At 46.7% G+C, this 27,542-nt stretch overlaps 1 protein-coding gene across 2 annotated transcripts in view; it reads right to left on the bottom strand.

Moving 5' to 3' along the window:
• Positions 1-27,542, bottom strand: part of CLEC11A (C-type lectin domain containing 11A) — an 89,212-nt gene that overhangs the window by 20,878 nt on the left and 40,792 nt on the right. The gene's annotated exons all lie outside the window — the stretch shown is intronic.

Raw genomic sequence — 27,542 nt, 5'->3', positions numbered from 1 at the left:
CCCTGGAAAGTTACCTTCAAGGGAATATGGGCCCCGGGCTGAAAAACATTCCAAGCCTCTGCCCAATAGGAACATGGGAAGCTTCCTCTTAGTGAGTCAAACCATCTGAAGGTTGGCGGTTTGAATCCCTGTGACGGGGTGAGCTCCTGTTGCTTGGTCCCTGCTCCTGCCAACCTAGCAGTTCGAAAGGATGCCAAAAGTGCAAGTAGATAAATAGGTACCACTCTGGTGGGAAAGTAATCACACTGCTCTGGTTGTACCAGAAGCGGCTTAGTCATGCTGGCCACATGACCCTGAAAAAGTGTCTGTGGACAAATGCCGGCTCCCTCGGCCTGTAAAGCGAGATGAGCGCCGCATCCTTAGAGTCGTCCGCAACTGGACTTAACTGTGAGGGGTCCTTTACTCTTTTCTCAACCTTGGTTCCCCAGATGCTGCTGGACTACAACTCCCATCATCCCTGACCACTGGTCCTGTTAGCTAAGGATGATGGGAGTTGTAGTCCATCAACATCTGGGGAACCAAGGTTGAGAAAGGCTGTTTTAAACTGCCCAGGCTATCAGACCAGGGAGTCTCTCCCGGCTCAACCTGGAGCTGCCACGGATTGAACCTGAGACCTTCTGCATGCAATGCATGTGGATTGAGTCACACAGCAGCCCTTTCTCTTATTTGGATGGTTTTAACATGGCTGCTGGGAGGACAGGGGCAAAGGAGACCCCGAAGCAACATCACTGCCAGCATTGCAAATTAGCAATTTCTCAAAACCAATGTTTCTCAAACTTTGGTCCCCAGCTGTTTTCGGCTTAGAGCTCCCATCATCCCTAGCTAGCAGGACCAGTGGTCAGGAATGATAAGAATTGTAGCCCCAAAACAGCTGGAGACCCACGTTTGGGAAACACTGCTCTAAACTCTGTTTAATGCAGCAGTAAAGGTAAAGGTAAAGGTAAAGGGATCCCTGACCATTAGGTCCAGTCGTGACCGACTCTGGGGTTGCGGCACTCATCTCGCTTTAATGGCCAAGGGAGCCGGCATACACCCCCGGGTCATGTGGCCAGCATGACTAAGCCGCTTTTGGCAAACCAGAGCAGCACACGGAAACGCTGTTTACCTTCCCACCGAAGTGGTACCTATTTATCTACTTGCATTTTGACGTGCTTTTGAACTGCTAGGTTGGCAGGAGCAGGGACCGAGCAACGGGAGATCACCCCGTCATGGGGATTCAAACCGTCGACCTTCTGATCGGCAAGTCCTAGGCTCTGTGGTTTAACCCACAGCACCACCCGTGCCCCTTTTAATGCAGCAAGGACTTTGCAATAATTGCCTCATTCATCCAAACAGAAATGCGGTGAAGCAGGTCACTAACTGCAGGTGGTGCAACAGAGAGGAGAGAATGGTTTGCCCAAGATTGTTCAGAGAATTCCTGCCTGTCTGAGAGATCTTGTCAGTCCACAATATCCAATACAAGCCATGGCCCTATGATTGTGGATGTACTGAAAAGCCTGGGAGGAAGTGTCAATGTGTCCATTTGCCCACTCCCCAAACCAGCCATCTACTGCACTCAATGGCCTGCCAGGACCAGGTCCTTCCATGTCATTCCCAATGCCTTCTTTGGACTGGGATTGTGGGGATTGGATGTGCACATGAAAACCCAAAGTAAGGGAAGGTTTGCTTCCATCATGGGCTGAGTGAGCCCCATTCCCTCAGAAGGCTTGGCATCACCAGTGGAGAACAAGGATGAAATCAGGAATGATCCCAGCACCATTCGGATCACCGTGCTATTTCTGTTCCAGGTATTGCCCCAGGACAATAATTTAATAATAATAATTTTATTATTTGTATTCTGACCCATTGGACTGGGTTGCCCCAGCCACTCTGGGCAGCTCCCAACATATACAAAAACATAATAAAACATTACACATTAAACCATATGCAAGGCTGCCTTCAGATGTCTTCTAAAAGTTATATAGTTACTCATCTCCTTGACGTCTGATGGGAGGGCATTCCACAGGGTGGGTGCAGCTACCGAAAAGGCCCTCTGCCTGGTTCCCTGTACTGCACAAAACTTTTACTAGGATGCTTCGAGAGCGTCGTGGGACTGTATAGAAGTATTTTAAATAAATTTAAATCCTGCACTGAACTTCCTTGGTTCCACATGTATCTATTGGTTCTACAGTAGTACCTCGGGTTAAGTACTTAATTCGTTCCAGAGGTCTGTTCTTAACCTGAAACTGTTCTTAACCTGAAGCACCACTTTAGCTAATGGGGCCTCCTGCTGCTGTCGCGCCACTGGAGCACAATTTCTGTTCTCATCCTGAAGCAAAGTGCTTAACCCGAGGTACTATTTCTGGATTAGCGGAGTCTGTAACCTGAAGCGTATGTGACCTGAAGTGTATGTGACCTGAGGTACCACTGTATTTCTGTCACACTCTTTTCCCAAGGAACTTGGACCAGCACACCTGGATCCTGAGGATACAGGGAGAGAACCCTGCCAGTTACCTTGAACAGCCACTGCCAGGCAACATAGACAATACTGAGTGAGATGAATAGTTGATCTGTCTCGGTAAAAAGCAGATTCCTGAGTGCATGCTTTGTAGGCAAAAAGTCTCAGGTTCAATCAATCCCTGTCACCACCAGGAAGGGCTGGGGAAAGTCTGGAAGTCGGGGGAAGCAAGATCTTGTTTTATATAACAGTGTAATCAAATGGAAATAAGTTGTCAAATTCTTTTAAAAGCGACCGAATCCTGCAGAGCCACTGCCAGTCAGTGTATGATGTAGATCACAAGGAGGTAAACAGACTACAGTATTGTGATCTGGTTCAGCAAAAGGCAGAATGCTGTGTCCTTACAGCCGTCTGCCCCCAACACCCCACTTTTATCCTCACAACAACTCTGTGAGGCAGGTCAGGCTGCAAGATGGTGACTTGCAGCACGCTCAGTGGCGTAGCGTGGGGGGTGCAGGGGGGGCCGGCCGCACCGGGCGCAACATCTGGGGGTTAGGGTTAGGGGGCGCAAATCCACGGGTTAGGAGGCACAAATCCACGGGTTAGGGGGCACAAATTACTTGCCTTGCCCCGGGTGCTGACAACCCACGCTACGCCACTGAGCACGCTGCAGGGCTAAGTAGAGATCAGAGCCTGGGATCTCCTCAGTCCTAAGCCAGCACTCTAGCCACAACAAGAAGCCATCTCCTGCAGGAGAGCGGATGCATGGCTGGGTGTTGCCAGTGCCTCCCCATGCAGAGAGGACTGCTCCCGGCTGCGTTTCTGCCTCATACTCACCCACAGACACAGAAAACATCACTGCAGATGGCACCTGGTGGATAGAGAGGGAGCAGAGGGAGGTGGTGGTGGAAAGAAGTGAACATGACAAAGGAGTGTAGAAGTCATAGACTTGTAGAGTTGGAAGGGACCTGGGGGTCATCTAGTCCTACCCCCTGCAATGCAGGAATCTTATGCCCAACACAAGGCTCAAACCCACATCCCTGAGAGCCTCATGCTCTACCGACTGAGCTATCCCTGAGATATCTGATATCTGAAAACTCCTGAAGCGCTGTGAGTGGGGGGGGGGGGGCGTCTGGGACTATGTGACCTTCCTGCTCCCTTTGGATGAAGCAAGCCGGATGAGCAAGCAATGACTTTCTGCAACTGGGAGGGTGTTCTGCCGCCATGAACACCGCTGCGGGTGGCACCTGCTGTAGATAGAGAGGGAGGAGACAGAGCAGAGATGGACAGAAGGGAAGGTGACAGAGGGGTGCAGAAGTCAAGGAAATGCAGAGAGGCGAGCAAACTATCACATGCATGGGACAGGTGGGTTCTAGATTCACTGAAGAGGATCAGTGGAGCAACTTGGCACTGGGAGAGTCAAAACCAGGAGCAGCCAAACTTCCTTCCATGAGATGGTCTCACTTCCCAGAGTGGAGCATGGGGCGCAGAGAGGGGCTGTGCCTCCCGCTGACGTCAATCAGCCTCTCCCTAGACGAGGCAAGCGAAGCGGGGTTTCACTACTGCGTTGCGCGGCCGGCTCCTCCTGTGGACGCGAGCAGGAGAGAGAGAGACAGAGAGAGAGAGAGGCGGGGAGCCCGCCTGGATGGGCGACAGAGAGCAAGCCTTTCTGGGCGTCCGGGGAAAGAGCCTCCTGCGAGCCCATTGCAGCGGGAGTGACCTCTCAAGGATGCCCCCTGGTGGCGGTCCAGCGATGCCATCGTACAACCCCGGATGCTTTTTGGGGTAAGGGCTTTCTGATACGGGGGTTGGACAGACCCAGAAAGCCCAGACCGCAAAAAGACCCAGGGAAGACCTTTTCCTTTCCTTTTCCTCCACTGTAGGGAAGAGCAGCTTCTGCCTGATGGTCTCTCCAGCCTCGGATCTCCTGCATCCACCTGTTGCTCTTGGAACGCCATCTCCGCATATATGGGGCTGCCTGCTGCCTCGCTCTTTTCTGCTGACCTCGCTGGTGGCTCGGACACTCCCTTAGCGCTGCCTGCGCCCCGACTGCAGCGCTCCCTCTCTCGCTTCTCCTGCCTTGGCTCCGCAGGCTAGGAAGGTTCTCGCTTCCTCCCAACGGTTCTTCCGAAGCCTCTCTCGCGGGGCTGGCAGCCGGGGCTTGCACACACCGTCCCTGGGTCCCACCCAGACTCCCCGCCCCTTTCTCTAGGAGATGCCCCCACCCCCCCGCCGCCTTCCTCCCATCCTTCCTTCCTGGGGAGCTCCCCGCTTCTGCCACCCACGCAGCCAGCCACCGTCTATGTGCTGTAGGTGGGGGAATCTCTCGCCATCGAGTCTCTCTCGCCCCACCCGCCCAAAACAAAACGGGGGGGGGCGCTTTCAAGCTCAGCTCCTTATCCTGCCCCGCCCCCAGCCTCTGCAGAAGCCCAGGGCCAAGCCCTTTTCAAAAGCTTCCGATTAACCTCTTCCCAGTCTCCTCTCTTAAGATTTTAGGATGCCTTCCTCTTCCTCAACGCAGCCAAAACCTCATCGGATGGATGGATCACCCCTCCCATAGTTCCCGTTCAACGCTGACTTTTCTACCTTCTCCAAGTGGGGGTGTGCCAGGTAAGGAGATGGGTTCCTTGACTGAGTGCCCTTCCACCCCACCACTGGATGGAACTGAGGCTTTCCAGGAAAGGCTAGATTCTACCTGCTAAAACTCCTAACTGACTAGCAGCGGCTGCACATAGATGTAAAATAAGAACGATTTAGAAAACACTGAAATGAGCCACACATCTAGAAATGGGCACCAGTGTCCAGCGTTTGTGGGCATGTTTGTGCAAGCACACGCATGCACCCAGAGCCCCAAACATACCATCCTCTTTACAGAACCCTACATTGTCACACGCCCAGACTATGTACTATATATATATATATATATATATATATATATATATATATATATATATATATCTTCCCCTGCTCTCCCTCCCTCCCTCCCTCTCTCTTTCTCTCATGTATACACCATACCTTTCATTCACATACATACAGGCCAAGGCACACATCCAGACATGCACACATATTTTCATACCACAGGCACACATGTGCAACTCTTCATCAGTGTGAATATAGAAACATATTCCATGCTGACAAGCCTTTCTGCAAGAAGCTTGTGACTTTCACTCACACACACACAACACGCACACTTTTATACTTAAGGCTGCTTCGGATTAGACAGTTTTTCTACATAGAAAGCACATGCGCAGGAAAGAGTGTGCAAACTGTGTGTTGCTTATTGCGTGTGATGATTGCACACATGCCTGTTGTAGGGTACAAACAGTGGGAAGCCACAGCCAACTGTGGCTTCTGAGCCTACAGATAAAACAAAAAACTGGTGGACGAGCAATCCCCACATGCAGGGTGATCTGTACATGGTTTGCATGTTCTTTCTGACATGTGTTTTCCATACAAGAAATCTGTCAAGTCAGAAGTTGACCCTCAAAGGGTGACACACACCTAGGCATACATCCTGCGCATTTTGCTCAAATGCACACGTTCACACAACCAAACATCCTGGGATGTTTGCATGCGTTAACACTCATGCACAATTCCACACATCTCTACCCCAACATGCAAATACAGAGGAGCATATATTATTGGCTAGACAGGGAATCAAGCTCTCCACCCCAACAGCATACAGTCGTGTAAATAATGTCAAAACATGCACACACCCAAATCAGAGCTCTTAGAATGTTGAAACAAAAACAAAAAAAGGAGAGGGCTCGCACACTGGGCACAGGGGAGCAAAAATGTACAGAAACAACTGTGGCCAACGATGCATATCATGCCTGCCTCCCCCCTTCCGGAACCAGCCATTGCCTCTCTCTCTCCTTCTCCTGCAAAACCAAAACACTAACACACTCTTTGTTTTTTTCCTGACACAGTCCTCCCTCCTTCTGCCTCCTTTTATCTCTGTGTTATATGTAGGCACACATAAACACAACTGTCATGTTTCAGCCCCAGTCCAGCATGTCCAAAAAACCCCACCACATCCCTGTGCCACCCGGTACTCTGATCTCCTCCGGTACATTTCCAGTTTCCCACTACCATTCCCCAATTCCTCTTCTTCCTCCTCCACCACCACTGCCCCATCATCCCCAGCCCCCTAACCTTGTCTAGATATCCCTAGAAGGGCAGGTCTATGGTGATACTCCAAAGATCCCTTTCCACCCCGACCTCCGTCTCCGTCTTTCCCTGTCTATTCCCCGTTGGGCAGAAGCTCACCTTCTCCATCTGGGCGCCCCAGAGGGTAGGAAGGCAGAAGCTGTCAATTTGGGAGAGCAGGATAGGGGAACTGTCCAGATCGCGGAGCTGCAGAGACTGCCGAGTCCCGCCCGAGACTCCGGCAGGCGAGTCACGAATCGGGGAAGGGAACTCCGGGCCCGAGCGTGACGCATCTGCCAGGCAGTCACGAAGCGCCGCTGATTGGGGAGGGAAGAGGAGCCCTGGGGGGAGCGCAGGGCGCACTGGCGCTAGAGAAGGGAGGGCCGGCAGGTGGTGCTGGGAGGGACAGCGCCTTAGGTACCTTCAGCACCACGGACAGTTCCTCGTGGATGCAAAAGCTGCTTCAGCACCTGGGACAGCTGCCCTGGCGGATGAGAAAGGACAGGCAAACTCCAGGGTCATGCCAAACGGAGTCCCTTTGTCGGAGAAGGGGCGGTGGAGGCATCGAGGGGTGCATATGAAAAATGTCATGAGCTGGTGGACTGCAGCTAATCTGCATGATATTAGCATAATGTGCATATCATTTGTATGATCCTTGACAATACCAATCAACTACTGGTGGACACGCTGCACATATTCCTACCATATCCTTTATCTGAAATTATTTCCTGCTTTTTTAAAAGATTCAGTCCTTGGAAAATGCTGTCAAGATTTGGAGGGGGGGTTGTTTTACAATGCAATGAATCTTCTTTACTAATGTTATTTTCCCCCACTAAGATACTGTAGCTGTTTATTTTTTATTTTTAAAATCCTGTTTTCAGCTACATCTCAGCTACTTACTTTTGTTGTTTTGGGTTTTAAATAAAACAAGGGTTTCAAAGCATTTAGGGCTGCAATCCTATGTGCACTTACCAGGGAGTAAACACCATTGAACCCAATGTGACTTACCTCTGAGTAAAAATGCATAGAACGTGCAATCCTTCTTAGAAGTAAACCCCATTGATTTCAACACGACTTGCTCCCAAGTAAACATGTGTATAGGATTGCTGCCTAAGTGATTAAACAAATGATTTGCAGAGAACTGTGAGGCACATGACACATCTTTTGACATTGGTTCATGGGACAGTGCTGTGTTTTATCCTCAACTCCAGGACAATAAGGGCTCAGTTTATCAATGAGAGGTGCTGGGAACCATTTCCACTTGGAAACACGTATACTTAGTGACATACAGATGTCACCAAAGTCCTTAATCCTATATATCTCCTACTGAGGTGTGCAGCACTGTTTCCTCTTGCTCCTGTGAATATACCGGTAGTTATAAAATAATAGTAGAATTGGAAGGGCCCACGAGGGTCATCTAGTTCACCCCCTGATATGGAAGAATGTTTTGCCCAACATGGGGCTTGAACCCAGGACCCTGAGAGTAAGAGTCTCATGCTCTACTGCTGAACTATCTCAGGATTTCTAGGCATTACAAAAAGCAACAGAACAACTCAACACTATACAAAATGCTCTATGTTCTGATTCTTAATATACTCATACCTTCACTCAGTGAGATGTGCAGACTTTGTTGCCACATCTTTAATGAGTTATGGAACAAGAAGAATGATTTAGTCATTGGAACTGTGGTGGTGGTGGGGAGAAATGGATCCTCTTTGCTTCAAAACCAAAATGTCCACAAAGCATGTTGTTAAAGATAACGTGTTCAAAGATACCACCTTCACAAGATAACTTACCGTACATCTTGCTAAGGTTGAGCCAAAGTTACTAATTGAGCTACAAGATTGACTTAAGACTTGAATCCATAGCTCTCTCCAAAGTTCTATTTCGACACATCATCCACTAAGTCACACCATCATGCCAAATAAAACATCAGCATGGATTTCTCAGGCACTGTCTCTGAAGAGCACCCCAGATTCCTGCTGGCTGGATCTATATGATTTTCCTTTAGATTTGTATTTCATCCCCAAAAACCTCAAGGTGATCTATGAAAGTTATGCCATACTCTCCCCACAGCTGGGCACCCTTAGGGACACTGACTCGCCCAGAATAATCCAATGAATGCCATTGCTATGTCAGGATCTGAACCCAGATCTCCCCAGTCCAACATAACCACTACATCATTCTAACCCTCCTTTACAGATTTGTCCCTTGCAAAATCCACATGGATCTTTCACTGCACATGTGCACCTTCATTTCCAGAGCAACACTAGAATTAAGAGAGTACTTCTGTAGGAATTGGCTGTTGTGGTAGGTCCAGGTCAGCTAAAACCACTCTGTCACAGGATCCAAGAAATGTTCTTTAAAAGACTTCCCAAGATAACCAAGAAATCTAAGTCATCATTCTTGACTTTGCCATGCCTCCAAAGTCACTATGACACTGAAAGAGGCATGTTTCTCGAGCTACCCTTGCCATCCCTAAAACTACTGCTCTGTATTTTGCTTGCTTCTGATCTAATACTGCTAGGATACTTACAAACAGCCTTGTTTCACATTTCTACCTACAGTATTTTGCTTGATTTAGGGGAGTAAGCTCTGCTGGGAGTATGTCCATCAGAGTAAAATTGTATAGGATTGCATTGTTAATCTACTTATTTTAAGGAGTTACATATTGTCTGTTTTAGGCAGGGTCAGCCCAATTGTGAGTCATACTGAGGCACTTGTCTCAAGCAGAAGATTGGGAGAGGCAGCAGAATGGGCCCCACTTGCTTGCCACCTGCCAAAGCCCTCACAGCCATTAAAATTAGTGCGCACCCTTACTGTCATACTGCTCAAGTTCCTGTTGCAGGCAGCTGTCTGGCAAAACACTTTGGTGAAGCCTCACTAGACTTGTAGCAGCTTCTCTGTAATATCTACAGTAAGGTGTGGCTGTTGGTACTGCAGGTTGTGGAAGGGATGGGTCCCTCCCACCTCATCTCAGTCGGCCCAAGGGTTTGGGGTCAGCCCTGGCCTTGGGGCAGAGTCCTGCTTATTTTTGCCTGGGTAACTACAATTTGTTTGTTGATTTGTGAAACTTGTATCCTGCCCTTTATTGTCCAGCAATCTCAGGGCAGGAGAATACATAACAGGACACACACATGTGAACAATGATATTACAGCAATTCAAACTTACCAGAGCTTTTGTCTCCTAGACTAAGTACAAGTCAGTGCCACTAGATGACCACCTCCCCAAAAAAGAAAGGTAGAGAGGCAGAAGTGGAAAGTTTTCAGTTGGCATTGAAACTTAAGGTAGCGCCAGTGTGGTGTAATGCTTAGGGTGCTGGACTATGACCTGGGAGACCAGATGTTCAAACCCCAATTCAGTCACTGGGTGACCTTGGACCAGTCACCATCTCTTAGCCTAACCTACCATAAGATCGTCATGAGGATAAAACAGGGAGGAGTAGAACCATGTACACCACCTTCTTGGAAGATAGAGATGCTATGCAAATGAAATAAATAAATAAATAAATAACAATAGCTCTGCCTTCATATTTCATATGTCACTGCTTCCTGCTCTTTACGGCTATCACTCCCTTCCACAAGTTTTTGTGTTCCTTCTCAAAACTCAGGACAGCTTTTTGGGGGAACTTTCAAGCTTAACCCAGGGGTGGGGTTGGATTACAAATCCCATCATCCCTTTAGGTCTTCATTCAAAAGGAAAGTGATGCCCAACCTGGTGATAACAGAATAAATGATGTAAGGAGGGAGCTGCAGCCCAAGATAAGAAAAGAGGTGGTACATTAAATGAATTCAAATCTCCAGGCTCTGATGAGCTGCATCCAAGGGTACTAAAGGAGCTTGCGGGTGTAATCTCAGAGCCTTTGTCTATGATCTTTGAGAATTCTTGGAGAACAAGTGAGGTCCCTGCAGACTGGAGGCAGGCAAATGTTATCCCCAGCTTCAAAAGGGGGGAGGGGAGACCCAGGTAACTACTGACTGGTGAGCTTGACATTGACACCAGGAAAGGTTCTAGAACAGATAATTCAACAGTCAGTCTGTGAGCACTTAGAAAAGGATGCTATGATTACCAAGACCCAGCAAGGATTTCTCAAAAAGAAGTCATGTCAGATTAAGGTAAAGGTACCCCTGCCCGTACGGGCCAGTCGTGTCCGACTCTAGGGTTGTGCACCCATCTCACTTAAGAGGCCGGGGGGCAGCGCTGTCCGGAGACACTTCCGGGTCACGTGGCCAGCATGACAAAGCTGCATCTGGCGAGCCAGTGCAGCACACGGAAACGCCGTTTACCTTCCCGCTATAAAGCGGTACCTATTTATCTACTTGCACTTTGATGTGCTTTCGAACTGCTAGGTTGGCAGGCGCTGGGACCGAGCAACGGGAGTGCACCCCGCCGCGGGGATTCGAATCGCTGACCTTTCAATCGGCAAGTCCTAAGCACTGAGGCTTTTATCCACAGCGCCACCCGGGTCCTCATGTCAGATTAATCTCGTATTATTATTATTATTATTGATGGAGATGCAAGCTTTGTGGATCAGAGGCATGCTGTGGAGGTAGTGTATCTTGATTTCAATAAGGTTTCACAACTTGAACTTATGTACATCAGGCCATACGTGAGACTCTCTTTTAGCTAGAAAAGACTAGAAAAGCATTTGCTAAATAAATACATTTATGTGTCTATGTGATCAAATTATGTCTCACTCTATTTTTGGTGCCTTTTTTCTTGGTTTTGTCATTTTAATTTTTATTATGGTCTGGGGCCTTCAAAATCTGGAAATGGCCCAGGCCTCTCTTGACCTCTGAGAGGGCTTGCTTGGGGCTGATTTCCTGGAAGCAGGCAGGTTAGGGGGTGGATCTTCCCTCATTATTGGAAATCTAAACCATTGAGTACTGGGACCCTGATATTTGTGGGAAGCAGGAGGCCAATTTGGGGCTTTGAAAACACTTCTCATAAGTTGCACTCCACCATCTACGATGCTGAAACAACCAGCAGCCACTGGAAGCACCATCTGACAATTCAAAAGAACCAATTTTCGGAATTGAAGATCATTTGCTGTGAGGATCGTTCAGCCCAGCTCTTGCTTCAGATATCATGCTCAAGCTGTAGAGTTATTTGAGGGGGAAAAGGAGCATCTGAAAATAATGTCCCCACCCTACAGCTATTATTCAGAAGCTTTAACTGCAACCAAAACAATTGTACCCTTAAGACACAGATATAGATGCATTGAATTCCATGTTGGGCAAAAGGCGCCCATACTGGAAAATTTAATACATTTCCTTGCGGATGAATGGATGGGATGGGTAAGCTGGTCTAAAATGCAGGCTCTTACTGAGACTACAGGCTTGGATTTGGGTGGGATACTGCAAGAACATCCCCTCCCCCTCTTCTGCTTATTCTCCCTCCCTCCCTCTCTCTCTTCTCTGCGGTGGGTTATTAGGATGTGAGTCGGGTGCTGCTGCTGAGAGCTGGTTACTATAAATAGCCCGGCTGCACACGATCCCTTTTGCACCAGGCTGCAGTGAGCTATAAATAGCACTTGGCCACGTGTAGCAGCCTCCCCTCCCCTCCCCCCCGGCTCCCCTCCCCCCCCACATGGCCAGAGACGGCTGCTCCTCTTTCGACACAAGAGAGGCGCATGTGCTCCCCTCAGCTGGAGACAGTGCCTCCCATGAATAAAGACACACAGTTTCATTCATGTTCTTTCATAACATCAGCTGGGGCACCCTTGGAGAGGGAGGGGCCGCTTCACCTGGGCACCACACAGCGACATATGAATGGGAGAACCCGTTTGCTCCCAGCCCTTGGGAACACAGGAAGCTGACTTATATAGAGGGCTCCCATTGTGTGTTTCAAAAGGCACAGACTGGTATTGGGACAGTTATACACCTGAAAACATTTTGGGGCAGACGGAGTTCTTCATATCCTACCCATGATGCCCTATGGCTTCCTGCTGAAATCCTGCTATTTTATTTCTACCACAAAGCACTCCCTTCCCCCCCAACTGCAGGAGAAAGGAAAGAAAGAAAAATAAAAGGGAGCATTTGTGGTATGATAGGTTACAGGATTTGAGTAGGAAGCAACGGGTAGTGGAAAGCAAGCAACTTTTGCAGACGCAAATAATATTGAAAATGGATTTGCATGTTGCTGCCATGATGCACACCAGTAATCATGAATACACAATAAAAAGGATGTCTGGAAGAGCTAAGATCTTCTGGACGGTGAGGGTTGACCTGTTTGGGTTGCACTACAGATCAAGATTGCCCCACCAGGATGGCAATGATGCGGTAACATTGGGGAAGCATTGCTGAACAAGCAGGATGACAGTCCAGTATACTGTAAATCCATCCCTAATGGCTATTGATGTATCAATGGCAAGTTGCAGAGTGTGATAGGAATTTTATGGTCTTAGATATGGTGATGTTCATAAGTGTACCAACCAAGCACATACATAGATCAGCACAGGAAGGCCAACCTGGAACCATTTTGATTCCTAAACTGACCAAATGTTTTCTCTGCAAGGTCAAAGTGGGAAACCTCCCCATTGTCTCTTTCCTCACAAATCCTGTCTTAAGGACACATGTAAGGTGTGGGCCTGTGACCTGGCCCAGGAACTAAGTATTTATCACTACAAAAGAATGGCCGGGCTCCCCAGGCAATCCAATCAAGTAAGCTGCCAGACAGGAGATAAACAACAACTGGAGAAAAACAATATTCAAATTTCTGTTTTAGACCGCCTTTTCTGTGATGTAGGTGTGATGTATCTGGGGGGTGGTCTTACGTTACACCCCTTCTGTGATGTATGTATGATGTTTCTGGGGGTGGTCTTGATCTACAGGGTGTGTCAGAATGATTGGTGAGTGCTAGTAGAGATAAGAGTCCGGGAATCCAGCCATATTTACAGAGATTTATTGGTATCTTCAAGCTATTTAAAGGTAAAGGTAAAGGTACCCCTGCCCGTACGGGCCAGTCTTGACAGACTCTGGGGTTGTGCGCCCATCTCACTCAAGAGGCCAGGGGCCAGCGCTGTCCGGAGACACTTCCGGGTCACGTGGCCAGTGTGACATCGCTGCTCTGGTGAGCCAGAGCTGCACACGGAAACGCCGTTTACCTTCCCGCTGGTAAGCGGTCCCTATTTATCTACTTGCACCCGAGGGTGCTTTCGAACTGCTAGGTTGGCAGGCGCTGGGACCGAGCAGCGGGAGCGCACCCCGCCGCAGGGATTCGAACCGCCGACCTTTCGATCGCTAAGTCCTAGGCGCTGAGGCTTTAACCCACAGCGCCACCTGCGTCCCTTTCAAGCTATTTACAAGAGCTCAAAAAAGTCTGTCTCCATCACTCGACTGAAGGGGTTTTCCGTTTCCCCCAGCATATCCACTTCCTGAGCCCAACCCCCTTCCTTCCTCTGCTATGAGAGTGGCTGGGCCCCGGAAGTGCCTCCCCCCTCTCAGATTCATTGCCTCCTGACAGCCCTTCCTCACCTTCCTCGTCTGAGGAAGAGCAGCTACTAATTAAAGGAACGTGATCTCTGTAAGGACCCATTCTCTCCCCCTTCTCTGCCTCCAATTCCCTGACAGGGTGGCAATTTTCAAAGTCTTTATAAGGCCTTGCACGCCATTTTTCTGGGTCCCTCCTCTCTCCTGCGGGTGAGGGGAGCACCCTGTTGCAACAGATCAATAAAGATCAAGCTTATTAGCTGCTTTGCTTCTCAATATTCTCTGGTTGGCCTCTGTTATTTTCTCCTACCAATAGGGAACCTATGTAAGGACTCTATATGGGCTCTTGGATACCCCATAAGGGAAAAGGGCAATTTTTGTTTACAACAAGAGTCTACCTACAAACAACAACAATACCCATCTAGGGACACACTGCACCAGACTATTGAGTCTAGCTCAGTACAGCCTACACTGACTCGCAGCAACTTTGTAGGGTTTCAGACAAAAGACTTTCCCACCCTCCTGGCACCCTTTGCATGCAAAGACCGTGCTCTGCCACTGACTGACAGCTGTTCCTTAAATAAAGGGATCAGCCCTCTGCTACCCACTTGCATGGGCTTGCCTGGGATACAAACTCAAACCCAGTTTGTGGCATGCTTCTTTGACACCTGCCAACAGCAGAGAGTGGAGGAAGGGTCAGAGGACAAGGAGAGGTCAGGAAGGAACGGGAGGAAATTAAATGTGTTTAGGTCATGGCTATGGGAGTGTCTCAAGGCCATAAGGTGAGCCAGGAAGTCAAGAGCCAAGAGATATACAGCCAGGAGCTACAGGTAGATCTGTGACTAATTTACACTAGATCCGTAAGGATTCTGACTCCAAATTGTTTAGCAGTAGAAAGAACAAGAAGAGCTTCCCCACCACACTTCTAAATTAGGCTGCTAAGATTCAGAAAGCTTGCTGGGAAAATCAGGGATGGAAGCTTGTGTGGTAGGACAATGAGACCAGTTCTGAAATGAAAACAATTTCCTGGGTTCAGCAGGTGCCTCCAATACATGCTGCTCCTTAATTCTAACTGGATAACTTTTGCACCTGCCTCTGGTTGGTAGATCTTGGTGTTCTAACAAGAGGAAGAGGAAGAGGAAGAGGAAGAGGAAGAGGAAGAGGAAGAGGAAGAAGAAGAAGAAGAAGAAGAAGAAGAAGAAGAAGAAGAAGAAGAAGAAGAAGAAGAAGAAGAAGAAACAAACAAACCTGAGGTCTGCCCATTCCTGGGCCTTGTTGTTCAGGCAAGATCAGGGCCAGCCTTAATCTTAGACAAAGTGAGGTGGCCACCTCAGGCAGGAGATGCTGGAGGGCAGAAGAGACAGCACCCTGGCTGTTCCTCATGAGTCCCTTGGCTGTACCCTTTTGTCAGAGGACAGAGCTGTGTATGCCATGTGGTTTGTTCTGCACCCCCAGATTCAGTCTACTTCCTTCAAGTGCAGAAGAGGACACTATCTTATATTGCCAGTACAAGAACAAGCTTTGACTTGTCAGTCTAATTGGCTTGTGTGCATGGAACAATGAGGGCATCATCTTGCCATTTGCCTCAGGCTAGCCCTCGGTGAGATCTGGGTTCAAACAGGAAGTCTTTGTGACCCTTCTTATCCAAAAGGGTCCAATGGTCAAGGCCAATTCAGAGGCTCTGGGTGCTTCACTGCTTGGAAAATGCTTCAAGCTCCCTTTCTGATCATTCTTCACCACAGGGGGCAGCTGCTCATGGTCCCTGAAACAACCTGTTATTGTTGTTGTTAGTTTTTTTACACAAAATTTGACATTGTTCAATTCGCATTCAATATAATAATTTCTTACATTTTGACTTCCCATCCTTACGTCCACGATGCTCCTATTGTAATCCTTTATCTGCTGCCATAACTACCATTTATTTTCTATTATATTGTAACTTATATTACAATCATTTATTTATTCCCTTGCCTATAGTTCAAATCCTGCTCACAATGTCATTTGACTGTAACCTTTTCACAGATAGTCTGGAAAGAATCCCCACTCTTCGACAAAATTTCCAACTTTTTGATCTCTTATTTCTGCAATCAGCTTCATTATATATGCATATTTTTGTTTGTTTGTTTGTTTGTTTGTTTATATAGTGCCTGTCTGACTAGGTTGCCCCAGCTACTCTGGGCAGCTTTCAGCAATTAATCTTCCAGGTTCTAGCTCTGGTAGGTCTTGACAACAGTCAATAGAACAATGTGGACTACTGGATTGTTGTGAGAAACACCCCCACACCCCCACACACTGCAATACACACAAGACAGAGCAAAGAAAGTGGGTGATGGAAAAGAAGCAGAGGAGACCCAGTAACACTCAAAGAAAGTCCCAGACCAAGAGTTCCAAGCAGGATATTGTTACAGATAGGTAGCCGTGTTGGTCTGCCATAGTCAAAACAAACAAACAAAAAAATCCTTCCAGTAGCACCTTAAAGACCAACTAAGTTAGTCCTTGGTATGAGCTTTCATGTGCATTCACACTTCTTCAGATACCTTTTCCTTCCAGTAGCACCTTAAAGACCAACTAAGTTAGTTCTTGGTATGAGCTTTCGTGTGCATGCACACTTCTTCAGATACAAATTCTTGCTGAAAGCTCATACCAAGAACTAACTTAGTTGGTCTTTAAGGTGCTACTGGAAGGAGGTATCTGAAGAAGTGTGCATGCACACGAAAGCTCATACCAAGAACTAACTTAGTTGGTCTTTAAGGTGCTACTGGAAGGATTTTTTTTGTTTTGAAGCAGGATATTGACAGCATCAAGGACTCAGCTCTCTATGCCTCTGTTGTCAAACCCAAGATTCAGCCTCAAAATATGATCACAAGCCAGATGTGTCACAGCCTACACATCAGAATAAGATGGCTGAGTGGTCCATACCAGTTGATTCAGAATCAAAATAATCACTGGTTTCCAAGCTTCTATGACCTCTTGATTTTTTTTGGTGGTGTATCAATACCCATCAGTTTAACCCAGGCTAGTGTTTCCAAGGCTTACTAAGCCATTCTCTTTTCTAGGTCTCATGCCTCACCTTCAACAGAATACAAATTCTTGCTGAAAACTACTTCCCAGCCATTCAGCCTCCATGCCCGCACATGGATTATGGCTGCATTCAGGCAGCCCCCTATACTCCTTCTCCCCTCCCTTCTTCCGGTCATATGCAGAGCTTAATTCATTATATTCCTTCTGAAAACCATAGTTTACCATGACATCCAAACCAGGAAACTGCTGTTTGAGCAACCTCCCCTAAACCAGGATCAAACCTGGATCAAACTGAAGTTTGCAACTCTGCTTTCAAGGGACCACTTAAACCACAGCTTGCTGGTTTGGATGCTGAAATTCGTAAGACTGTCTGAATGCAGCCTACAAAAGAAAGCCCCTCCCAACAATAAAATGGTCACAGCATCTGTTATGGAGGTGCATGCACAGAATAAAGGCAGATTAGTTCTGAATGGGAGATTATGACTGTAAAGCAGAGATGGATGTAGGAAGCCTGGGGCTGTGGGGGAGGGGGGAAAGGAATCCAAAGACTGATACAAACCAGGTCAGCCTGGCTGCTTTGTCAGCTGTGGCAACAAATATCTTGCTGCAACAAAATGGGACAAGAGAAATGCCCATCTTTCATCCTTACTTGATATACAGGAGCTTCTGCTGGCAGAGATTTGAGATAAGATGTGGATGGTGACTCCTTCTCTAGCACACATTCATTCACTCATATCAAGCACATCCAACTGATCAACGGCTTGTATCAGGCTCTGGCCAGGACCATGAGTATTCAGCATTAAATACATCAACAATCTGAACCAAGATAGCCCAAATATCTCAAAGGTCATCTATCTCCATCCCTGTGCAGCAGATCTCCCACTAATGGGTTGCTGATCTTGCATCCACTCTGCCTTAGTTCTTCTGCAGCGATTATTCTGCAAGGAGTAACATTCACTTTCCAGTTATTCATTCTGCAGTATATTTTGTCTGCAATTTTTGCACTAACTTTAGATGCGTGATTCTCCGAGTCAGAGTGTGACTCTGGATTGTGGGCTGTAGTTTGTTAAAAAAAAAAGATATAGTCAATAAGCAAATTTGGGTGTAAGAATGAATTCAGGATATATTTGGTGCTTTGATCATCAGTGGAGATGCTGCTTTGTCCTAATCATTCACAATGTTTTAAAAAAAGGGTGGCGGTTTCAGACTTGGGTGGAATCCTTTAGTCTATCTTCCCAAATGGGGGGGGGGGGTGAAGTGGTGACCCACGCCCCCCTTGCATCCTGTTCTTGCAATGACCAACTAGAGACCTGTGGGGTACCTGCTGAGCACAATGACCGCTCCCCATATCAAATAGGAGTGCCTATTACGTGGTTGCACGCACCCACACACACCCCACGATCCCAGTGCGACTCCTGGTAGTTCTGGCTGGCTTCCTCCTCCTCAGGCTGGATACCTGGAGGTCTCCGCCTACCTCAGCCAATCGCTCAATCCCGCTTGGGGAGGCATTGCCAGGGGTTCGGCCAGGTAAGGGGAGGGACCTTCCTGCCGGGTGGCGGTTTCAGGCCTTGGGTGGAATCCTTTAGTCTATTTTCCTAAATGGGAGGAGGGCGTGAAGCATTGACCCACGCCCCCCTTGCAGCAGTGATACCAGGGTTCCCCGTTAAAGGGGTCTTGCGGGGAGGCATTGGCCATACACCGAGAGGTTGTCATTGCTCTCCCCTCCAATGTCGTCGAAACGGGGGCGGGGCTCTCTGCTTGAACATATGTTCTCCAGAGCCAGCCAACCCCCACACATTCTGGATAGCCCTGAAGTCTCCCAGATCCCCAGCTGGGGACTGGGAAGGATAAACGCCCAATGTCTGAGCCAAGGTGTCCCTACATCTGAAACTTAATAAAGTTGTGGCCAATTTTAATCCCATAGCACATTGCCTTGAGTCATTATTGCACTCAGGGGTCACCTGGGGTTGGGGGGACTCTGCCTGTCCACACAATAACATTCTCCTCTGCAGTGGTTTCTAGCAACTGGTATTCAGAAGTATTACTGCCTCAGACCAGGGAGGCAGAGCATAGCCTCCATCGTGGCTTGAAGCCATTGATAAACTTATCCTCCATGGATTTGTTGAATCGTCTTTTAAAGCCATCCAAGTTGGTGACTCTTCGTTGACCACCCCTTACATTTTGACTCCAGGAAAGCAAAGAATTGGGACACTTGCAACCGCTGCCGAATGTTCCATCTTTTTCAATGAAAACACCACTTTGCCTCTGGGTCTCCTTATGTCATCGTGCCTCCTTTCCCTCCCTCCCTCCCTTCCACAGTCACATGCTCAAAAAGGCTAACAAACCAAGAGAGGAAATGAAAATCCTAGGGAGAAGAAAGCAGAGTCTAAAACATACAGACCTGAAAAGTATTTATTCCAGCTTATCCCAAACTCTTCCTTTGTGTTCAAGGCTCAGTCCTCGGGGCAAGTGGAGCCAGGCTAGAGCAGCAGGATAGAGGCTACTTGGAAAATGCCTTGTATGGCACCATTGTAACTGCCCCACAGCTTGGTGAACCGAACAAGGGTTGTTGTGTTGCCCTGAGACTAATCCCACTGATTAGCAGGGGAAGAAAAGGGAAGTGGAAGATGAGCTGTGATCCTCCCATAGCTCAGGACATTCAGTTTTCCACATTGGTTTCCACTGCCCCAGCCTCCTCCTGTGCCTTTTAACACCCGCCTGAAACATAGTGAGTGAGGTTTTTCACACTTCTTCTCTCCAGGCTAGGAAATATTGCATCTGTTTACTTTCTGGGTGTGAGACTGACTTTAAAGGTACAGGAGAAGAAGCCATTTAAGAAAGCAGCTGATCACTGCTGAGATAGGACTGGAATCCACATCTGTCCTGTAGCTTCTTGACAAATACTGAGTTTTGGTGTGTTTCCCACCAAGTCGGCTTCAATCTGATTTGAAAATATAAGCCATCCACACATATCCTCTGTGCCCAATGCTGTGGGCAGGCGCCAGGTGATTTGGAAATGCATCTAACTGCACTGATTCATGCAACGATGTACAACTGCAGTTTGAAAGACAGCATGGAGGTAATGATCTCACTACATTTTAAGCTTGTAATGTGTGTGCAGCCAATGTTTTTTGGGAGATCGGCCTCATTAGTGCATCTGTTGCTATTGTGATGGCTGTACAGAACACGGTTGCGTGACTGTAAAGGGCATCTACTGGACATTGTTGGTGATGTGATTCTAGACAAGCTACACAACTGAAGCCAGCCAAAGCCATTCCATTTGGCGAAGTCTGCGTCAATGGGGCATAGAGATGGCAGTTACAATGTTCATGCAGTGCCTTACAGGTTTCCAAATTCTGAGATGGCTCAACGAAATGTTTGGATGGTATGCAATTGGACCTGTCTTCTGTTCCCCCCGCCCATTGTTAAGTAGACCCCACTTGAATCATGCCAAAGGTCCATATAGTCTAGCATCACGTTGGCCATCTGGGTGCCTCCAGGGAGCTCACAAGCATCAAGGCATGAGGGCAATGATGCTGTTCGACTGTTGCTCCTTGACAACCAGTATTCAGAGGGGCACCCTCACTCTTGGCTGCTAACCCTGGTGGGTATATCCACTATCACAGGAAGGATGCTTCTGAATGCCAGTTGCTAGAAGCCATTGAAAGGTGCAAGGGTTGTTGCGCTCAAATGCTGCTTGATCTGGGGTTTCCATATTTGTTGAGCTCTTTTGGAGCTGTTTCCGCTGCTTTTTCCATCGCGTTGCCATACATCTGGGTTTCCCCTGACATTTTGCCCCGACGCCATTTTTACACCAGAAAATCTCAGGAATTTTCCTGACATATGGCAAGCCTTGGCTGATCATTTTGAGAACAGGATGCTGCCCTAGATGGGCTACTGGCCTGAACAGCTACTGGCTGTTCTTATGTTCTTGTGTTACTCTTGGAAGAGGGAAATGACTCTTCCAAGAGAGTATCTGCTGAATCATATACAAGCAGCACCGAAAAACAAAGAATTTCCCCCCAACCTTAAACTATTATTTTCATTGTATGCAGATTTAACAGGTCAATTCACAGAAAACTACTTTGGTTAAGTGGCTAGGATTTCTTGAATTGGATAACAGCTGTAAAAAGAGTTGCTTTTTCATTCATATTTGAAGCACTGTTCCGTGAACCTGGAAATAGCATCTTTTTGTTCTCTGTTCTTTGTTTGTTTGTTTTGGTCCTCTGCTGCAGCAGACAGTCACTCTTCAGGAGATGATGGAGAGAGTGTTCTGGTCACCTCTCTCAAGAGAAAAGGAGAGCGAGGAGAGAAAAAACGGAACAGCTTTGCCATCTGGTGGAAGAAACAACAAACTACAAATATACATATGTACCCCCCACACCTGCTAATTGCTTTTGTAGCCAAAACAGCAGCACACAGGGTCCACTGAATGACAGCTGGAAAAAAAAAGATATGGAAACAAGAAGCAGTAATAAGGGGGCTGAAATGAATGTTCATTGAGCCCCTGGGATTCCTGAAGTCTTCAACCCAGCATGAGAGGAATGCAATAACCTGTAATTATAGTAAAGGTAAAGGGACCGCTGACTGTTAGGTCCAGTTGCAGATGACTCTGGGGTTACAGCGCTCATCTCGCTTTACTGGTCGAGGGAGCCGATGTACAGCTTCCAGGTCATGTGGCCAGCATGACTAAGCTGCTTTCTGGTGAACCAGAGCAGTGACGGAAACACCATTTACCTTCCCGCCAGAACGGTACCTATTTATCTACTTGCACTTTGACGTGCTTTCAAACTGCTAGGTTGGCAGTACCTTCCATTTATTATTCACATATGCATGTGTGTGTATACATACATAAAAAGGTAAAGGTAAAGGGACCCCAGACCATTAGGTCCAGTCATGACCGACTCTGGGGTTGCGGCGCTCATCTCGCTTTATTGGCTGAGGGAGCCGGCGTACAGCTTCTGGGTCATGCGGCCAGCATGACTAAGCCGCTTCTGGCAAACCAGAGCAGCGCATGGAAACGCTGTTTACCTTCCCGCCAGAGCGGTACCTATTTATCTACTTGCACTTTGACGTGCTTTCGAACTTCAAGGTTGGCAGGAGCAGGGGCCGAGCAACGGGAGTTCACCCCGTCAAGGGGATTCGAACCGCCGACCTTCTGATCGGCAAGTCCTATGCTCTGTGGTTTAACCCACAGCACTACCCACGTCCCCGTATACATACATAGACACATACATATAGTTTGTTAGGGCATCTTTTCATTTATTTAAAATATTCTCTCTGCCTTTCAACTCTGGGAGTCCTCAGGGTGCACCCAAAATCAAACAAAGCACAATTTCCATTAAAGAATAAATGATAATATAATCAGAATTAAAGCAGCATGGGCAGAATTATATTTTTTCAAACCACTAAAAAACAATCAGGAACCAAATTCACCCCTTTTGGCCACTAGATGTCAGATTTGTCCCATCATTTTAGCTTAAATGTTGCCACTTCAGATGTTTCTGAGCTGATGGCAGGAGTTGTAAAGCAGGGAATTGTAAGGGGTGTGGCCCAAGAGGGGATGTGGCCTGTGGAGAGTGCCATGGACCAGAGTGTCCCGGAGGGCCACATCTGCTCCCCGCGCAGGCGCAAGTTCTCCATCCCTGTTTTAGTACATGCTCCAGTCCTCTCTCTGAGGCTGCAGCACTTGGGAGGCAGTTAAGGAGCTTAATGAGTTAATCACTATTGCTAAAGGATTAGACTCCGGCAGCAGTTCTCAACCTGTGGGTCCCCAGATGTTGTTGGACTACAATTCCCATCATCCCTGAGCTCTGGCCTTGCTAGCTAGGGGTGATGGGAGTTGTAGTTCAACAACATCTGGGGACCCACAGGTTGAGAAAGGCTGGTTAGAGGAAGAAATGCTGAACATCCTCATCTGGGACTTGGGAGGGGGCCCTCTGAGAGCAGCAGAAAAAGCAGGAGTGGTTCATTACTGCTAGCCCGACCCTGGACAGAGGTGGATACTAGGCTATGTTTGTTTAAGCACTTTCCTCCTTATCCAAATTATTTCATTCACTCCCCAAGTGTGCTGCCTTTACAGAATAAAACTTAAGTGGCTGGCTTTGGCATGTTTGACTCAAGAGTACTTCCCTCAAAATAAATGAGGCTTCCTTCCTACTTAGGAAAAAAAAAACCTTGCTTTTCCATGTGCCCCACCCAGTCACTAGCAGTCTGCTTGTATCATTGGGCTGGTTATTTTTTAATATGTCGTAACTGCATCTGTTTGTTAAATTTATGTCTGAATCTGTAATTCTGTTGAATAGTTGTAGTTGTGAGATAGCAGAAACACAAGGCTACTTTGCTATAAAGCAAGCACAGAAAGGCAGGCTATATAAATCCATCCATTGCCTCCTCTTTCTTGTAAACAATGAAACTCCATCTCCCAGCTTTTGAGTCTTTAGCGGGATCAGGAACCTGAGCCCTCCAGGCGCTGTTGGACTTCATTTCCCATCAGCCCCCACCAGCATGGCCAATGGTCTCAAACAGGAGCTGTACTCCGACAATTGGAGGGCCACAGGTTACCCACTCTTGCCTTAGCTAATCCCTGCCCATACTTCTCCAAGAATATATATCTGTAATCACGATGCCTAGATGCCAATCTACTGAAGAATGAGCACATTCCACCAGCTGTGAAAAAATCTAGACCACCTTGGAACAAAACATTCACACCCTTTATTTTCCGCAACCAATTTAAATGGGTGGTTATGCCCTCTCTACTGTTACCAGTGTAATAAATGATTCCCCCACCTTTTTTTCCCTGCAGTCACAACGTATTCCTCATCACATTTGTGCTGTAATTCGTTTAATCTCTCATTATAATGGGGAGGCCGGGAGAAAGACCGTTCAAGTAAATGGGTGAACATTTATTGGAGAGATTGTGTTAAAGACAATTACATTGATTATGGGGGAGAGAGGGAAAGGGAGGAGGAAACTAATGGAACAAACACCTCTTCCCTGTCATAGCCCATAGTCAGGACATTCGAAACCACCACTATAATCAGTGTAATAAAATATCACCTTCATTAGAAGTCAATGTTTAAAAACTGTGCAACTAAGATTGTGCTATGCAATCTTCCACCATCTTTTCCTTCCTCAGTTGATGCACCACATATACACACTCCTATTCCACAGGAATTACTGTAAACAGGAAGGGACCAAGCAGAAAGACAAGTCACAAGTGTCAGAAAGACTGGCAAGCCATTTTCTGCTCCAGTAAATGTCCCAAATGCACCAATGGGTAGGGAAAAGTCCTTTATCTCAGCACATAGCTTCCTGTCAAAATCAGATGAGGAGAAACAGCGACAGATTGAAGGAATGGATCTGGCTTTGACAAATAGGAACCAGTGTGGTTACAGTACTGTGTGCCCTTTCTCTAAATATATCTGCAATAGATTGGCAAATAGTTAAGTTGCTGGCTAAAGCGTTTTGCATTGATTGGTTGTGTTTTTTCAGAAGTGTTTTTTATTATTTTGAGCAATTGTAAAAAAGGGGGGAGTGGGTTGTTGGAAATCACTTTATGGATCTTTATATACATTCATCGCAGCTAGTTCAAGACTTTTTGCTGCCTGAGTTGTAGGACAAAGTTTCTATTTAAAGCAGTGTTTCTCAAAACTTGGGTCTCAGCTGCTTTTGAACTACAGTTCCCTTCATCCCTGACCACTGGTCCTGCTAGCTAGGGATGATGGGAGTGGTAGTCCAAAACAGCCAGAGACCCAAGTCATAGAAACCCTGATTTAAAGCATTTTTATCCTGCTCTTCAGCTAGAAAGACTCCCATTGCAGCTTACATAGAATCAATTATAAGAAGACAGTCCCAACTCCAAGACAGGTTTATAGTCTGAAAAGACTCAATTCAAAAGAACAAAGCGATGAGGAGGAAAGTGGAGAAGAAGCTTAGTCACACACCTGTTCTTAGAGCTGAATAGCTGATCTTTCATCAGAGATGTAATAGCCCCATCTCTCCCACTGCTGCAGCGTCATGGGACGGAATGTGTCTGCATGATCTTTTAGAACTACTGTGGCTCCTTTGGCATGAGCAGAATAAATACACTTAGGATCGTATCTTCCAAAAGTTGCCACTGCTTTATTTTGTGAGCATTCACAGGATCTTCCAAGTTTTTCCCCTCCCCCAACATCAAATACAAAAACTTGCAGTCACACTGAGAAAGATCCCTTCCCTTGTTAATGCTATCAGCTACATTTATATCAGCTCTGGAATGACAAATAAACACCTAATCAGTGCACCCTGCATAGAGATGGCATCTCCCCATCCACACTCCAAGGGCAGAAATGTTTGTTTTCAAATGCAGCTCAGTATGCATGAAAGCTAGTTTTTAAAAAATGTTAAAGCTGCTACAGCTTTTTAATTAATGGCTTCAAGTTTCTAATCAATACTTTTAACTACCGTACTATTTATTGTTTTAGTTTGTTGCCTCTGTTTTTATGCTGAAATTTTATTGCATCGTATTCCTTTTTCAGCCACTCTGGAAACAGATATTTATGCTGAAGGGAAGGGGGTTATAAATACTGTAAAAGAAATAAACATTGCAGCCTTCAGAAAAACCAAACATTGCGTAACATAATCAGTCCTTGGATTCCTTTGTATTCAAGGCTCTGTACCTACCCTCAAATAAGAATTATTTAACACATATTTTAAATGCATTTCAGGTTTGCATCCCATGTTAGTAATAATCAGAGCAGACCCACTGAAATTTAATGGGCATGACTATAACTCAGGTCCCTTAATTTAAATGGGTTTACTCTGAGTAGAACTTAATTGGCTCCAATGCCAGGTCTCAGCTCCCTCCCATCACAATAGCTCTTTTTCCCCCCGCTGAAAGAGCCATTTTTATTCCAGCAGCATTTTGCCTTCTATAGCTGATCTGCGAAAGGCATTGTTATCAATACAGTGGTACCTCGGGTTACAGATGCTTCAGGTTACAGACTCTGCTAACCCAGAAATAATGCTTCAGGTTAAGAATTTTGCTTCAGGATGAGAACAGAAATTGTGCTCTGGCGGCGCGGCGACAGTGGGAGGCCCCATTAGCTAAAGTGGTGCTTCAGGTTAAGAACAGTTTCAGGTTAAGAATGGACCTCCGGAACGAATTAAGTACTTAACCCGAGGTACCACTGTAACCTCAGCCAATGTTGCACTCTCTCTCGCTCTCTCTGTGTTGCTCAGAGCGCCTTTACTGCCCTGGCTGGTTCACCAGTTACAACCCCTTTTTAACACAGATGACTTGGCCACTTTGTTCCAGGTTGTGGTAACTTCCAAACTGATTCACTGCAACACACTCTCCCTGGAGCTGCCCTTGGAAGATAACTCAGAAATTTCACTTGGTCCAAAACACAGCAGCCAGGCTGCTGGCTGAGGTTCCATTTAGAGCTCGTGTTACCCTTATTTTGAAAGAGCTGCATTGATTGCCAGTTCGATTCCGAGCCTAATTCAAAGTGTTAATGTTGGTGTTTAAAGCCCTACAACTCAGGGACCCAAATATCTGAAAGACCCGCTTCCTTCCCTACAGACCTTCCTGGGTGCTGAAATAGGCAGAGGGGGCCCTCTTGGTAGTTCCTCCACCCTCAGAGGCTGAGGGCCATCTCTGTGGTGGCCCCTAAACTGCGGAACACCTGCAAGAACAAGAGCATGCGTCTGGCACCCTCATTGTACACCTTTTGGAGAATGCCAAAGAGGAACTTTAGCCTAGCTTTTAATACTTGAGGTGTATGTTCTCAGGGCCCACCTCGCTTTTATGGTTGAAAATTGTTTTTTAAATGTTGCTTCTAATGTTGCAGCCTGCCCTGAGACATTAGGGTGAAGAGCAAGAAATAAATTTATTATTATTAAATTATATATTACAGTATTATTATTATTAAATGCATTTTATTATTAAATGCATTTTTCCTGTGCATATTTTACATCTTTTTATTATGTATGTATAAATATTATACATATTTTTATGATGAGGTTGTTGCCTGTATTAATATAATTTTACTTATTTTAACTGCTGTAAGCTGCCTTGAATCATGCATGGGCACTAGCATGGAGAGGGAGTTTTATATAAGAAATAAAATATTCATTCATTTCATAATATGTATACAGATATATACACACCGCTTGCTTGTAGGGAGAGTGAAACCTCAAAGCAGTTTACAATAAAATAAAATAAAATAAAATAAAATAAAATAAAATAAAATAATCACTTAAAATGTTAAATTTAAAACGCTGATACCCGTCGTCCCAACCTTTCTCCCTTACCCCTCATAACCCATTTCAAAGCTAACTGAACTGCCAACCGACCAAACTCCACTCGAGGAACCTCATTGGGCGCTTTATTCACTATGACCAACCCTATTGCAGGGAGAGCTCTGAACCCGCCTCTCCCAGTTTAACGGAATCCCATCCTCTGAAGCGCGGCTCTGTTTGTAGTTCCTCTCCCCCCCCCCTTTCCTATTGGTTCTCAAAG

The sequence above is a fragment of the Podarcis gaigeae genome (assembly GCF_964106915.1).
Source record: "Podarcis gaigeae genome assembly, chromosome: 13".
Classification (NCBI taxonomy): domain Eukaryota; kingdom Metazoa; phylum Chordata; class Lepidosauria; order Squamata; family Lacertidae; genus Podarcis; species Podarcis gaigeae.
The sequence above is the reverse complement of the archived record's forward strand: the minus strand, read 5'-3'. Positions and strand labels throughout refer to the sequence as shown.